We start from the raw sequence: 13,010 nt of genomic DNA on the forward strand, positions 1-13,010 counted from the left end.
GTGGGATCTTTCATTGCGGCGCATGGGCTCTTTGTTGTGGTGCGCGGGCTTCTATCTAGCCGTGGTATGCGGGTTTTCTCTTCTCTAGTTGTGGCGTGCAGGCTCCAGAGCATGTGGGCTCTGTAGTTTGTGGCATGAGGGCTCTAGCTGAGGCGCATGAGCTCAGTAGTTGTGGCACACGGGCTTAGTTGCCCTGTGGCATGTGCGATCTTAGTTCCCCGACCAGGGATCGAACCTGCGTCCCCTGCGTTGGAAGGCAGATTCTTTACCACTGGACCACCAGGGAAGTCCCTCAGCTTCAGTTTGAAGATTAGGCTTTGAGAGGTAAAATGACTTCCTGCAGGTCTCAGAAGGATAAGGAGAGGGTTGGGATTTGTGCTCAGTCCTCCAATAGTAGTAGATCTAGCACTCTTTAGACAGCTACCTGTGGGTATAGTGAACAGATTCCATGCAATTCAGAAACAGCATTGCCCTGCTTTTTTCAGGACACTGAGAGGACTGTATACATAATACAAGACAGGGTTGTTACTTGGAGGGAATTTGAAAGCTATTCTCAGATATTAAGATACATAGGCATTCACACTTCTGTGCCTTTGTTCCTGTGCTTCTCTTGACAGTCCCCATCTTTATGTTTAGCAAATTTACTTAGTTTATATGCAACAGAGTGCATCCATTTAAAATATATAATTGATGAGTCTCTACAGGCTTACATCCATAAAATAGCCATGACAATCAAGTTATAGAACATCTTCATTATCTCCAAAAGTTTCCTTGTGCCCCTTGGCAATCCATCTCTCCTTCTGGCCCTGGCCCTAGGCAATCACTGATCTGCTTTGGGTCTCTATAGATTAGTTTGTATTTTCTACAGTTTTATATAAATGGAATCATACAGTATGTACTCTTTTGTGTTGGCTTCTTTCATTCAGTATAAAGATTTTGAGACTCATCCATGTTGCATGTGTAAGTAGTTTGTTCCTTTTTACTGCTGAGTAGTAGTTTATGGTAGTATGGATATATCACAATTTGTTTATTCATTCTCCAGTTGCTAGACATTTGGGTTGTTTCCAGTTTGGGGCCGCTCTGAACATTTGTGTGTAAGTTTTGGTGTGGACGTATGTTTTTATTTCCCAGTAGAATTGCTGGGTCGTATGGTAGATATATATATTTAACTGCCAGTTGTCCTCCGTGGCTTACCATTTTACATTCCCACTAAGAGCATGTGTGAGTTCCAATTTCTCAATATTCTTGTCACAACTTGTTATTGTCAGTCTTTAATTTTTAATTTTTATTTGCTTTTTATACAATTTTAAAGGTTACACTCCATTTACAGTTATTACAAAATAGTGGCTGTATTCCCTGTGTTGTACAATACATCCTTGTAGCCTACCTTAGGTAGCTGTTCTAATGAGCATGTAGTGGTTCAGTATCTCCTTGTGATTTTTTTTTTTTTAATTTTTTTTTAAATTTATTTATTTATGGCTGCGTTGGGTCTTCGCTTCTGTGCAAGGGCTTTCTCTAGTTGTGGCAAGCGGGGGCCACTCCTCATCGCGGTGCGCGGGCCCCTCACCGTCGCGGCCTCTCTTGTTGCGGAGCACAGGCTCCAGACGCGCAGGCTCAGTAGTTGTGGCTCACGGGCCCAGCCGCTCCGCGGCATGTGGGATCCTCGCAGACCAGGGCTCGAACCCGCGTCTCCTGCATTAGCAGGCAGATTCTCAACCACTGCGCCACCAGGGAAGCCCATCCTTGTGATTTTAATTTGCATTTCCCTGATGACTAAGGACTTTGAACATCTTTTCATGTCCTTATTTGTATATCTTCTTTTGTGAAGAGTTTGTTTAAATTTTTATCTTTTTTATTAGGTTGTCATTATTATTCGGTTATGAGAGGTCCTTATATATACAAACTAGATACCAATCTGTCATATTATATGCATGGCAAATATTTTCTCTCAATTTATTGTGTGTATTTTCCTTTTGTTAATGGTGTCTTTTAAAGAGCAAAAGATTTACGTTTTGATCAATTCCAATTCATTGAATCTTTTCTCTTACAGTTCTTTTATTCCTGGAATAAATTCTAATTGGTAATAATGTGGTTTTTTTTTTATGTTGTTAGATTTGATTTATTAAAATTTTATTAAGGATTTTTACATCTGTGTTCAATCTATGTTCATGAAAGGTATTGGTCTGTAATTACCTTGTCATTTATTTATCCAATTTTAGTAAAAATTCAGTTTGAAAGTGTTCTCTTTCTTATCTTTGCCTACCCCCAAAGTTTCAGAGAGTTTCTCCTATATTTTCTTCTAAAAGATTAATAGTTTTAGCTTTTATATTCAAGTCTATTGTTTACTGTGAGATCATTTTTGTATGTGTTATGAAATAAGGGTCAATGTTCTTTCTTTTCTATACAGTTATCTTGTTCTAGCGTCATTTGTTGAAATGACTCCACCCCCTCCGTTGAGTTGCCTTGGCACTTTTGTCAAAAAATCAGTTGACCATATAAAGTGTAGATCTATTTTGGATTCTATTCTGTTCCATTGGTTTGTAGGTCTATTCTGTGCTCCAGTACCACACTGCCTTTATTATTATACCTCTATAGTAAATCTTGAAATAAAGTAGTATAAAACCTCTGTTCTTTAAAAATTACTTTGAAAATTCTGGAAACTTTGTGTTTCGATATTAATTTTAGAATAAACTTGTCAATTTTTGCAAAAAAAAGGGGGGGGGGCTGACTTGCTGAGATTACTTTGAATCTCTAGCTAGGTTTGTGTAGAATTGACATGTCAGTGATATTGGAGTCTTCGAGTCTATGAACCTGGTATGTCTCTGCACTTCTTTAGGTCTTTAACTTCTCCCAGCAGTATTTTGCCATTTTCACTGTAAGCTCTTACACATTGTATTAGTTTCCCAGAGCTACTGTTATAAATTATCACTAACTGCTTGGCTGAAAATAACAAATTTATTTTCGCTGTTCAGGAGGCCAAAAGTCCAAAATCAAGGTATTGGCAGGTTGGTTCCTCTGGACACTCTGAGGGAGAAACCATTCCATACCTAGCTTCTGGTGTCTGCCAGACATCCTTGGCGTTCCTTAGCCAGTTTCTTGCCTCCGTTTCACCTCGTGTTCTCCTTCTATGTCTCAGTGTCTTCTCCTTTTCTATCTCTTATAAGGATACTGTTGTTGGATTTAGGGACCACCCTAATCCAGGATGATCTCATCTCAATATTTTTACCTTACTTACAACTGCAAAGACACTTTCTCCCCCCAAAAGACTACATTCTGAGGTTCCAGGTGGGCATATATTTTAGGAGCCACAATCCAACTCACTACGCACCTATGTTTGAAAATTTATTCCTAAGTAGTTTATGTTTTATGATGCTCTTATAAATGGATTTTTAAAATTTCATTTCCAATGATTTGTTGCTAGTGTATAAAAATATAATTGACTTGTATGTATTAATCTTGTATCTTGTGATTTTACTAAACGCAGCTATTAGTTCTGGTCATTGCTATGTAGATGCCTTTAGGATTTTTTACATCAAGAAGCATGCCCCTTAAAAATAGAGGCAATTTTACTTCTTTTTCTATCCATGCCTTTTATTTTTCTTGCTTTATTATAAATTGCTAGGATGTCCAATGAAATGCTGACTAGAAGTGGTAAGCACAGGCATCTTTACCTTGTTCCCAATCTTAGGGGAAAATAATTTTATAATTAACTATCAAGGATGATGCTGACAATAGGTTTTTTATAGAATGCCCCTCGTCGGATTGAGAAAATTTATTTCTATTCCTAATATGCTGAAAGTTTTTTCTTTTTTTTTTTTTTGTCATGAATGGGTGTTGAAGTCTGTCAAATGATTTTTCTGCACCTATTGAAATAATAATATGCTTTTCTCCATTTATCCTATTACTATGGTGAATTACATTGATTGAATTTTAAATGTATCAATAAAACCATTATTACATTCCTGGAATAAATTCTAATGGTAATGATGTATTTTTATGTTGTTAGATTTGTTTTATTAAAATTTTATTAAGGATTTTTACATCTATGTTCAGTCTATGTTCATGAAGGATATTGGTCTGTAATTGCCTTGTAATTTATTTATCCAATTTTGGTAAAAATTCAGTTTGGAAGTGTTCTCTTTTTCTCTGTTTTCTGGAAGAATTTTCTAAGATTAATGTTATTTCTTACTTGAATATTTGATAGAAATCACCAGTGATACCATTTGGATCTGGCATTTTCTCTGTGGAGAGGTTTAGATAGTGAATTTAATTGCTGTAATAGATATAAGGCTATTTAGATTTTCTGTTTCACCTGTGTCAGTTTTGGTAAGTTGTATTTTTCAGTGAATTTTTCAATTTTATTTACGTTCTAACCTACTTATTTTTATTTATCTAACCTAGATATTTTCTCTTCTGTGAAACCTTCCCTGATACCTCCATTAGAAGTGATTTCTCATCCTTTGCGCCACTACTTTATCTAGTATCATTTGTCCTCTCCACCTTCCTTTGAGGTTGTCTGTTCATATATCTCTTCCTATGCTAAATTAAGATCCCTGAAGTTCGATGATTGCATCCTATATATCTTTGAGTCTTTGCCACCTTTTATGGTGCTTGGCACATAATAGATGACCCTCCATCCCAATTTAAGTTATCAAATTATTCCATCTGTTGTTGTCTAATTTATAGTTACACAAGCATGTGTCTAATTTCCCCAGTAGACAATGAGCATCTTTTGCAAAAATGGCAAGTATTATTCAATGTTCATATTCCTTCTATGTCTTATATTTAGAATAGTTTTTTAAACTATTAAATTGAATAGACTCTGCACAGTACAGAAAAATCAGTATTCTATGAACTCAGAGAAGAGAGGTTAAATGGAAACTTGGAAAGCATGCATTAATAAAGGAAGAGAAATAAAGGAACTAACATTATTGAGTACTTACTATGTGCCAGACATTGTGATCAACAGTTTATATTCCTTATCTCATTTAACCTTAAAATAATTAGGGATAGAAGATATTATCATCCTCATTTTACAGATCAGGAATCTGAAGTTCAGAAAAGTTAAGTACTTTGCCCAAGCCCACAAAGTTATTAAGTGGCAGATCTGGGTTTCAGACCCAAGTCTGAATGATCCCATCATCCATGTTCTTGGTTTCAATCATACTTTTGCCCATTTGGTTTTCTGCAAGACACTTGATGGATTTTCCCAAGTTCCCTTTAAACTTTGCTAGAGTAGAATATTCTGTGGTCCCCCTAATTGAGCACTGGAATCATTGTAAGTTTGGAAAAACTACAAAATATTCCCTGGGTACATGTTCCACCTATGGCATGAAATAGAAGAAGCATAGAAGGTCCAAAAGAGACTTATCTCAAAGTATGCTGCATAACTCCCTGTGGTCTTCCCACTATTCTTCATCAGCCTTTTGTCTACAACCCTGTCGTTCTTTTGATGATATCAGTTACCACCATTCTGGCTAATTGGAGGCATCCTTGGTTCCTGAGTCCCTACCCAAATAGCATAAGGGAAATTAAGAGGCCAAGACCATGATAACTCAAACAATTTCCATGACTTGATGTGAAAGAAGAGGATCTTTCCTGACAGCTGATCTTACCTTTATGGATGTTTCACATTGGTTCTGTTTAGAAAGATCTGTGGGCTATTTTGTACAATGCAGTCCTTCTCCTTATGCGTTGGTACAAGATAGGTCAAACACCAGATCCAATCATATAGCGTCTCTGCTGCTGCCAACTAAGATGTTTCTATCTTCAGTCTATTTTCTCTCTCAACACAACAGTACTCTGTAAGTCACCTAGATCTGGATTGCCTATGATAACACAGCTCTTCCCAAGTAGAAAGATGAATAATGCACCATTTTACCAATACATCTTAGCCAAAGAACTGGGACGGGAAGAAGTTTATCTGTGATTTCAGCCTGTCAATTGAAACAGGATGTTTCTGAGGTCTTCCCAATGTGAAAAAAAAAAAAAAACAATAATAGCATTTGTTTATTTATTTGCATACGATACTGTGGTCAGGAACTTGCTACTTCTCCAGGGAAACTGTTTGCAGTGCATCACTGAGGTGACAACTTAGCAATTCACACTGATCATTCCCTGTGGTCTGCCATGGTGAGGGTGATGCTTTCGTGTATTATAAGCACCAGACAAGGGAGCTGGATCAATTCTCTCGAAATTCTAGTCTTGGTTGGAATAACTCCCTTAGGCACCCACAGCTCTAGGTTTTTTCAGACTAAAAAGTGTAGCAAATACTCTCAGAGCTGTTCACATTAGGAGGAAAAAAAATCTAAAAAGCATCCCTACCTTTTAAATGTCAGAGATCAACATGGGTATCTTTCTTGCTTTAAGGAGTAGATAATAGCTTCTTTGTGGTCTGAGCTTCAAATTTGTTGAGGGAAGTATGTTGTTGAGACTTAGAATTAATTAATAATGTTTATCATGCTAACCTGGGTCAGATGATATTCCACATGGAGGTAAGAAAGAAGAAAATGGCATAAATACATGACCCCTTGGAAGCTGTTTTCAGTTGAGATTTTTGAGTAGGCAGTTGAAATCAAGGGAAATATAGGAAGAGTAGGAGCTGGGAAGAAAAGAATGGCAGAATGTAACCACTTTTTCCTTCCCACCTAACACTATGCTTAGGCAAAGCACAGTCCATAGGAGAGTATTTTCTAAAATCTTGCTGAATAAATGAAAGAAATGGATGGATAGATGGATGGATGGATGGATGGATGGACGGATGTGAGGTTCTGAACTTTCTTACATGGTAGCTTCAAATTGTGGTGATTTTGTTGTGTTCTATCTGGGTGCTGCTGAAGCCCAAGAAAGACCTTCCTATTTATTAGATCCTAGAAACTGAACATGTACTCTTCACTGCCTGGACAAGACCAACTTCTGCAGTTCTTTTTATCCAGAGGCAGAAGGGACCCTCTTGCCTGCAGCTGGAGTACTGTTGCCAGTTTCAACAAAGAACCTATAATATATTGCCTAAGGAAACTGTTTTCTCTTACAGTGTTCAATCTTGGCTCCTTTGCCATGAGGGGGGCTGTTCTTAGAAATGTCCTCCAGAGACTTTGCTATTAAACCAGGATGCAAGTTGCATTGCTATGTAATTCCCCTGCTGAGGCCCTATGAAAGGAATGAGTCGGGACAGATACAGCAAGATATTAGGACACATTTCCCCATTCTTCATCCTGCACAACACAGAAGTGAACTTGATTTCAACAAGATAACCCAATTCTCAACATGCTTTTCTACCCACTTTTACCCACAACACTTCCAAATTACTGTCTTTAATTCAAACTGTGCAGAGCAACGAGAAAATGAAAAGAAGATAAACGGGTTAGTCAAAAGTAAAATGGCATTTAATTAAAACTTAAGCTTGCAAATTCATGGAAAATAAAAGTATTTTGCTCAAAAAAAAAGGTCGTGTGATTAAACCTCAGGGCAGCATCACTGTCCTTTTGTGGTTCTGAGTGTATTTCATTTGTACATTGGAAGTAGATATTTGTCGTATTGTTAATAATCGCTCTACTAAATTGTTCACTCAGCATTGCCATCATTTTAACTTTTTTTAGTCTCAGGCTTTCATCTTCTTTCTGTACTTAAGTTTCTGAGTGACGGTTTGTTCTCATAAGCTTTCAGTTAAAAAAAAATTATTGAAATATAGTTGATTTACAATGCTGTGTTAATTTCCGCTATACAGCAAAGTGATTCAGTTATACATATATTTATATTCTTTTTTATGTTCTTTTCCATTATGGTTTATCTCAGCATATTGAATATTGTTCCCTGTGCTCTACAGTAGAACCTTGCTGTTTATCCATCCTGTGTGTAACAGTTTGCATCTGCTAACTCCAAACTCCCAGTCCTTCCCTCCCCCAAACCCCTCCCCCTTGGCAACCAACAAGTCTGTTCCCTGTGCCTGTGAGTCTGCCTCTGTTTCCTAGATAAGTTCATTTGTGTCACAATCCACTTATTTCACTAGGTATCTTTATTCACTTAAAAGTGAAGACTCAGATTGTGATTGTGTTGTAAATAAGTCAGCTCTTTCCTTCACTTTCATGGAAAAGCTGTGGATGCTAAAAAAGAATGGAAAGAAATAAAAATTTGGCTAGTCTGTTATGAACTCAGCCATTAGAGTAAGTAGAGCTAACTCTGAGGGGAAAAAAAGAAGAAAATGGAAAAGGTGTTTTTAGAGCTTTTAATTGAAGCCCCCCAGTGTCCCCCTGCTGTGTTTCTTTCTACTACCTTTACCCCACCCCTGCCCCACAGTCAGAATCCAGGGCACAGGCCAGCTCAGAAGCTGAAAGGAGAATAAGAGGCAGGCTCTGGATTATCCTTCCCCAGTAATCTTGAAAGATCGAGGCCAAAAGACTCTGCCTGGAGGAGCTCCTCTTTACAGTTCTAAAACTGCATCAGGGAAACTTCTAAATTGCATCAACGATCCTAAAATCTTAATAAGTAAAGAATTTTCTACATTTACAAAACTTAATCTTGTTGGGATCTTTTGCGGTAGAACACTATGAGGAGAGGTAAACATCCCCTATATTCTGATGTATTGGGCACGCTCTTTGAAACGTTGGAGGGACTGTTTGCCAAAAAGTCTTGGCAGTTTTCAAAGATGGCTGGCCAAGTCATAAGAGAATGAGGAGAAGAAGAGGTTTATGTAGAACTGGGTCCAGCATTGTGTGTAAAACACAGGTTTCAGTGTAAAGAAATCTGTTGCCTAAAAACCTTGGGAAATATATCATCCTGTCTTGTCTTTACTACATAGATACCCCACACAAGTAGCCTGTTCTTTAAAAAAAAATTTTTTTAGAAGATAAGAATATAAGAAGATAAAGATGCTCCTAAAGAAACAAATCTCTTTATTTTAATTTTCTTTTCCTTTTCCTTTTACATTTAAGAGTTAAGACAACATTTCAGCAGAGAAATGTGGAGAAGGGTAAAGGTAAATCAATAAAGTTATTCTGTGACTTTTCCAGGAGGGAGGTGTGTTCATCGAGAATGGCTTGCTTGGCTATATATCGAGTCCAAGGAGAGCAGGAGTTGATTTTGAAACAGATTTCCCAGCTAGACTGAAAAAAAATATATATATATACACACACACACACACACATATAAATATGTATATATGTATATGTAAGTATGTGTATATGTATATATACACATGTACATACACATATACACACATATATACATACATAGATATATAATTCTATAAGAATGGTATATTGTGTGTGTTAAAACTATCATATATATTTTAATATATATTTAAAATGTGTGTGTAAGTATATATGCACACATTTAAAATATATATGTGTTTGTGTGTATATGTACACACACACATTTAAAAAGTAGATAAGAGTAGTTTCTTTAGATAACTAGTAATACCAGACAAAAAATTCTTCTCATAATGTTTTATATACATTGATTTGGGTCATTTTACACTTTATAAGTTTCTCTTATAAGTCTTTTGACTCCTAAAGAAGGCAATTGGTTACAAGATCCTAAAATGAGAGAAAAAGGAATGTAAACCAGATTTCCTAACCCCAGGCCAGTGGAAGTGTCTGTGACCACAAGAAATCTTCTGAAGAGTCTCTGTGTCATTTGTGTGGTCACTTTCTCTAGTGACCACATTACAGAAATTTTTAGCAGGTGTGATTTTAGCATGAAAGTCAAGGTGGCCAGGAGACAGTTCTGCTGGGCTGGGGCGCCATGTTCTCATGTTTATCGGAAGCAGTGATGGTTTCTTCATGGACAAATTTGAACAACATACTTGGGTGGAGACAGGATACCTGGGAGTCAGGCATGACTTCACCTTCACAGTGTGATCTTGAGTGAGTTATCCATCCTTTCTGAACTTCAGTTTCTTTGACTATGAAATGGAATGGATACTGATTCTTGCCCCTTTCCAACAACATGCTTTCTTACTGCCCAAGAATCTTGTCAAAATTTCTTTGTTCCACTCAATGATCAGGAGATTTTGGAGACAAGTTAATGGGCATCCCCTTTTCTCGACCCAGTCTGGTATGGTGAATTCCCCCATATTGAGACTCAACATTTTTCTTCTCTTGTTTTGTATATTCAGACTTTAAATTGTTTTTAACATCAGCTAAGATATTCTCTTTCTTTTCTAAATCCAAATCCCATGTATATCATAACCATTAAGACAATGTTCTTGTAGGGTAATAGAATCTAGACAGAGAGAGGGACTAGGCAATTCTAGAATTTCCCTGGAGGGGACTTCAGAATTCATCCAATCCAATCCTCTCATTTTATAGTTGTGGGAGCTAATGATCTGAGAGGTGAAATGTCTTGTCCGAGGTGACTGTGACAGAGGTAAGCAGAGAACTCATGTCTCTTTAACTTTCAATTCTGTATTCTTTCCGTTGGTTCATCTGTCTCAGGACCCCTATAACCAGAAATAGAACCTGAAGTTCAAGAAAGCAGACCGGACAAGGGTGTGTAAGTCTTTGATTTTCCCCAGGGCCAGATTCCAACTCTGTGTGCACATCTTGGCCAGCAGGGCTTTAATATCTTCACAGAGGACAGAGGATTCATGGTGGCCAGAGCCTCTTCTTTGCCCCTTCTTGTCCCATAAGACCCAGCCCAGAAACTGGATCCAATTGAACTCCCGCCTTTCTGTGTTTATTATGGACGTGGTTGCATTTGCACTTTATCCTATAGTTCTTAAATTTGATCTTCCAGTTGACTTTCCTCATTTTATATTCAGCATTTACTGAGAGATTGCCTTGTGACAGTCATGGTACAGTGGGATAGGTACACACAGAGTGTGCGCCACAGTCACTCCCAGTGCTGGGGGCCACTGGGGAAAGAGAGACTGAAGTCATCCAAAGGAGTCAAGGAAGACAGCAGATGGGGTGTTACTTCTCCTTTCTCATCAGCACAGAAAAGTTCATTCTCTGCAGTGGTATTTTCCAGACTAATCTCTCCCTTTTCAATAGAAGAGGAGGATTATGTAGGATTTTTCCCCCACCTTCAGGTCCACTCAGGTCTTACCTTGCTTGTTCTCCGTGAATTGTCTGAACAGAGCTGTTTCCTGTTTCCTGATCCTTCAATCATTTCTTACTGCACAGTCAAAAATAGTCATCAGGGCTCCGAGATTTTATTTTATTTTATATATATATATATATATGGTATGTGGTTAGAGGGAAGATACTGTTCACCAAGTATGTCCTTCCCTACTTTAGTTTTCTGATCTGTTTTCTCTATTTACTTTGCTTTTAAAAAGACATTGACAACTAGGTACCTAGATGTTTCCGAGAAACACCCAAAGCATTATTAACATTTTAAATAGAATCTAAACACCAGCCAGATTTTTTGTTTAATTTTTGAAATTCTTTTTCCTCCTTCCTTACCTTAGAACGTTTTTCTCTTTTCCATACATTTTAAGATATGGATTTTGAGTCACTAAGCTCATGGCAGGAGAGGAAAATCATCAACTAGAGGTTGCTTGTCTCTGTATCACCAGTTGATAGGTCTGTGTTACATGACATTATGGCCCTAGACTATATTAAATTCCCAGAAAAGTACAGAATGAACGGTAATTTGTAAAGCACCTATTACATGGCAGGCAGAGTTCTAAGCATAGTAGAAACAAAATCAGCACATGTGCAGGTAAATCCCTTGCAGAGCCGGGCATATAGACCCCAAGGCCCATAAACTGAACAGTCCAGCAGTCTTGGGGTAGATAGTCAAAATATCACAGTGAATCTTTAAAGACCTAGGAAGGCCGAAAGAATTTACTCAACCTCCCCTAGTTTGGGAATGCAGGTTGGCCTCAAATTGTAGTTGGTTTTCTCTGGGCCAGCCTGCGTTGGAGCGCACCATCCAACATTCCTGGAGGGCGAAGCATTAGACCGCAGAAGGCGAGCCGGCTCCCTCTGACTTAGTTCTCTGTGGTCCTCATGTCATTGCTCGTTGTAGCATGGAGAGACTCCTTGAGAAGTGTTGGATGTGCCAAGTTTAAAATCTCTGAGGTAGCAGTTTCCACCCTTAAATTATTCCTCGGCTTCTTCCCAGAGCACTCCCTATTCATCGCTCTCTGTTTTCATCTCAGCAGGAATTCTGATACTGCCGCTGCCCCTCAGTCCCCAAAACGTGTTTCAAAGTGTTTCTGTATTCTTTCAGTTTTACTAATTCTGCACGCTCAGTGCTTTTGAAACTCATCTATTTTACAAATGCTCAAGTAGACATAATCGTATCTTTTGGAAACCCTTCCCGACTGCGCTGTCGTTAGTTAATAATGGGGGAAACCAAGGTGCACAGGGCATGATCATTCTTAACGATACCTTGGGTTTACACAAACTCACTCTGACTGAACTTGCGGTGGTTCATTCTCAACAGCTGGGTTGAGAGACCTAGATTCTATTCTTGGTGCTCTAAACACCTTCTTGGGGAAATGTACTGAGCCACGAATGGCCCTTGGTTCCCAACTATGAAAGGGGAATAATGACATGAGGATATTTGCTTCCTCCTCGCCTTGTCCTAAATCTTTAGAACTAAAACAGCTTTAAAAGATCCGAAAAGTCTGAACGTGAAGAAGGAGTGTGTCTTAACTTTATGACTATTAATGGAAAGGTGAGGGGCAGTATTAGGAGCTTGACTGGAAACCTTGAAATCTGAATCGTAGTTCAATCTCTTGTTGATGATGGGTCATTGCCCTGGATGGATACCTCTCTCCTTTATAGGGAGAAAGTACTGTATAGTACAAAATAGTATACTGGGAGGTGCTCAGAGATCCAGAACACAATAAAAGGGGCCGAGTCTTCTAAAGAGCATGACTTTGGTCAGCAAAGATGACTCTGAGAACCATGGCATCCACAGGACTGAATGTGAGATAAGAACTCTTGGCTTCCAAAGCTTTACCCTTCCGCCACCTCTCTCCTTTCCCTCACAACCTCCAGGCTTTGTAGCAGTTTCAAAAAATATGCAAACTCAAGACCAAGTCCCTAGCCTGTATC

General features: G+C 38.3%; 1 long non-coding RNA gene across 22 annotated transcripts in view; it reads left to right on the forward strand.

Annotated features, from left to right (window-relative positions):
* The window catches only part of LOC309637018, a 277,223-nt gene that overhangs the window by 243,987 nt on the left and 20,226 nt on the right, over window positions 1-13,010 (forward strand). For 2 of the 22 annotated variants that reach the window (XR_014250363.1, XR_014250364.1), the window contains exon 1: window positions 1,747-10,365. The exons of the other annotated variants lie outside the window; for them this stretch is intronic. This is a non-coding gene — a long non-coding RNA (uncharacterized lncRNA). Of the gene's footprint in view, window positions 1-1,746; window positions 10,366-13,010 lie in introns of those variants that run through there. 22 annotated transcript variants of the gene reach the window in all.

The sequence above is a fragment of the Balaenoptera physalus genome (assembly GCF_965194825.1).
Source record: "Balaenoptera physalus genome assembly, chromosome: 10".
NCBI classification, from domain to species: domain Eukaryota; kingdom Metazoa; phylum Chordata; class Mammalia; order Artiodactyla; family Balaenopteridae; genus Balaenoptera; species Balaenoptera physalus.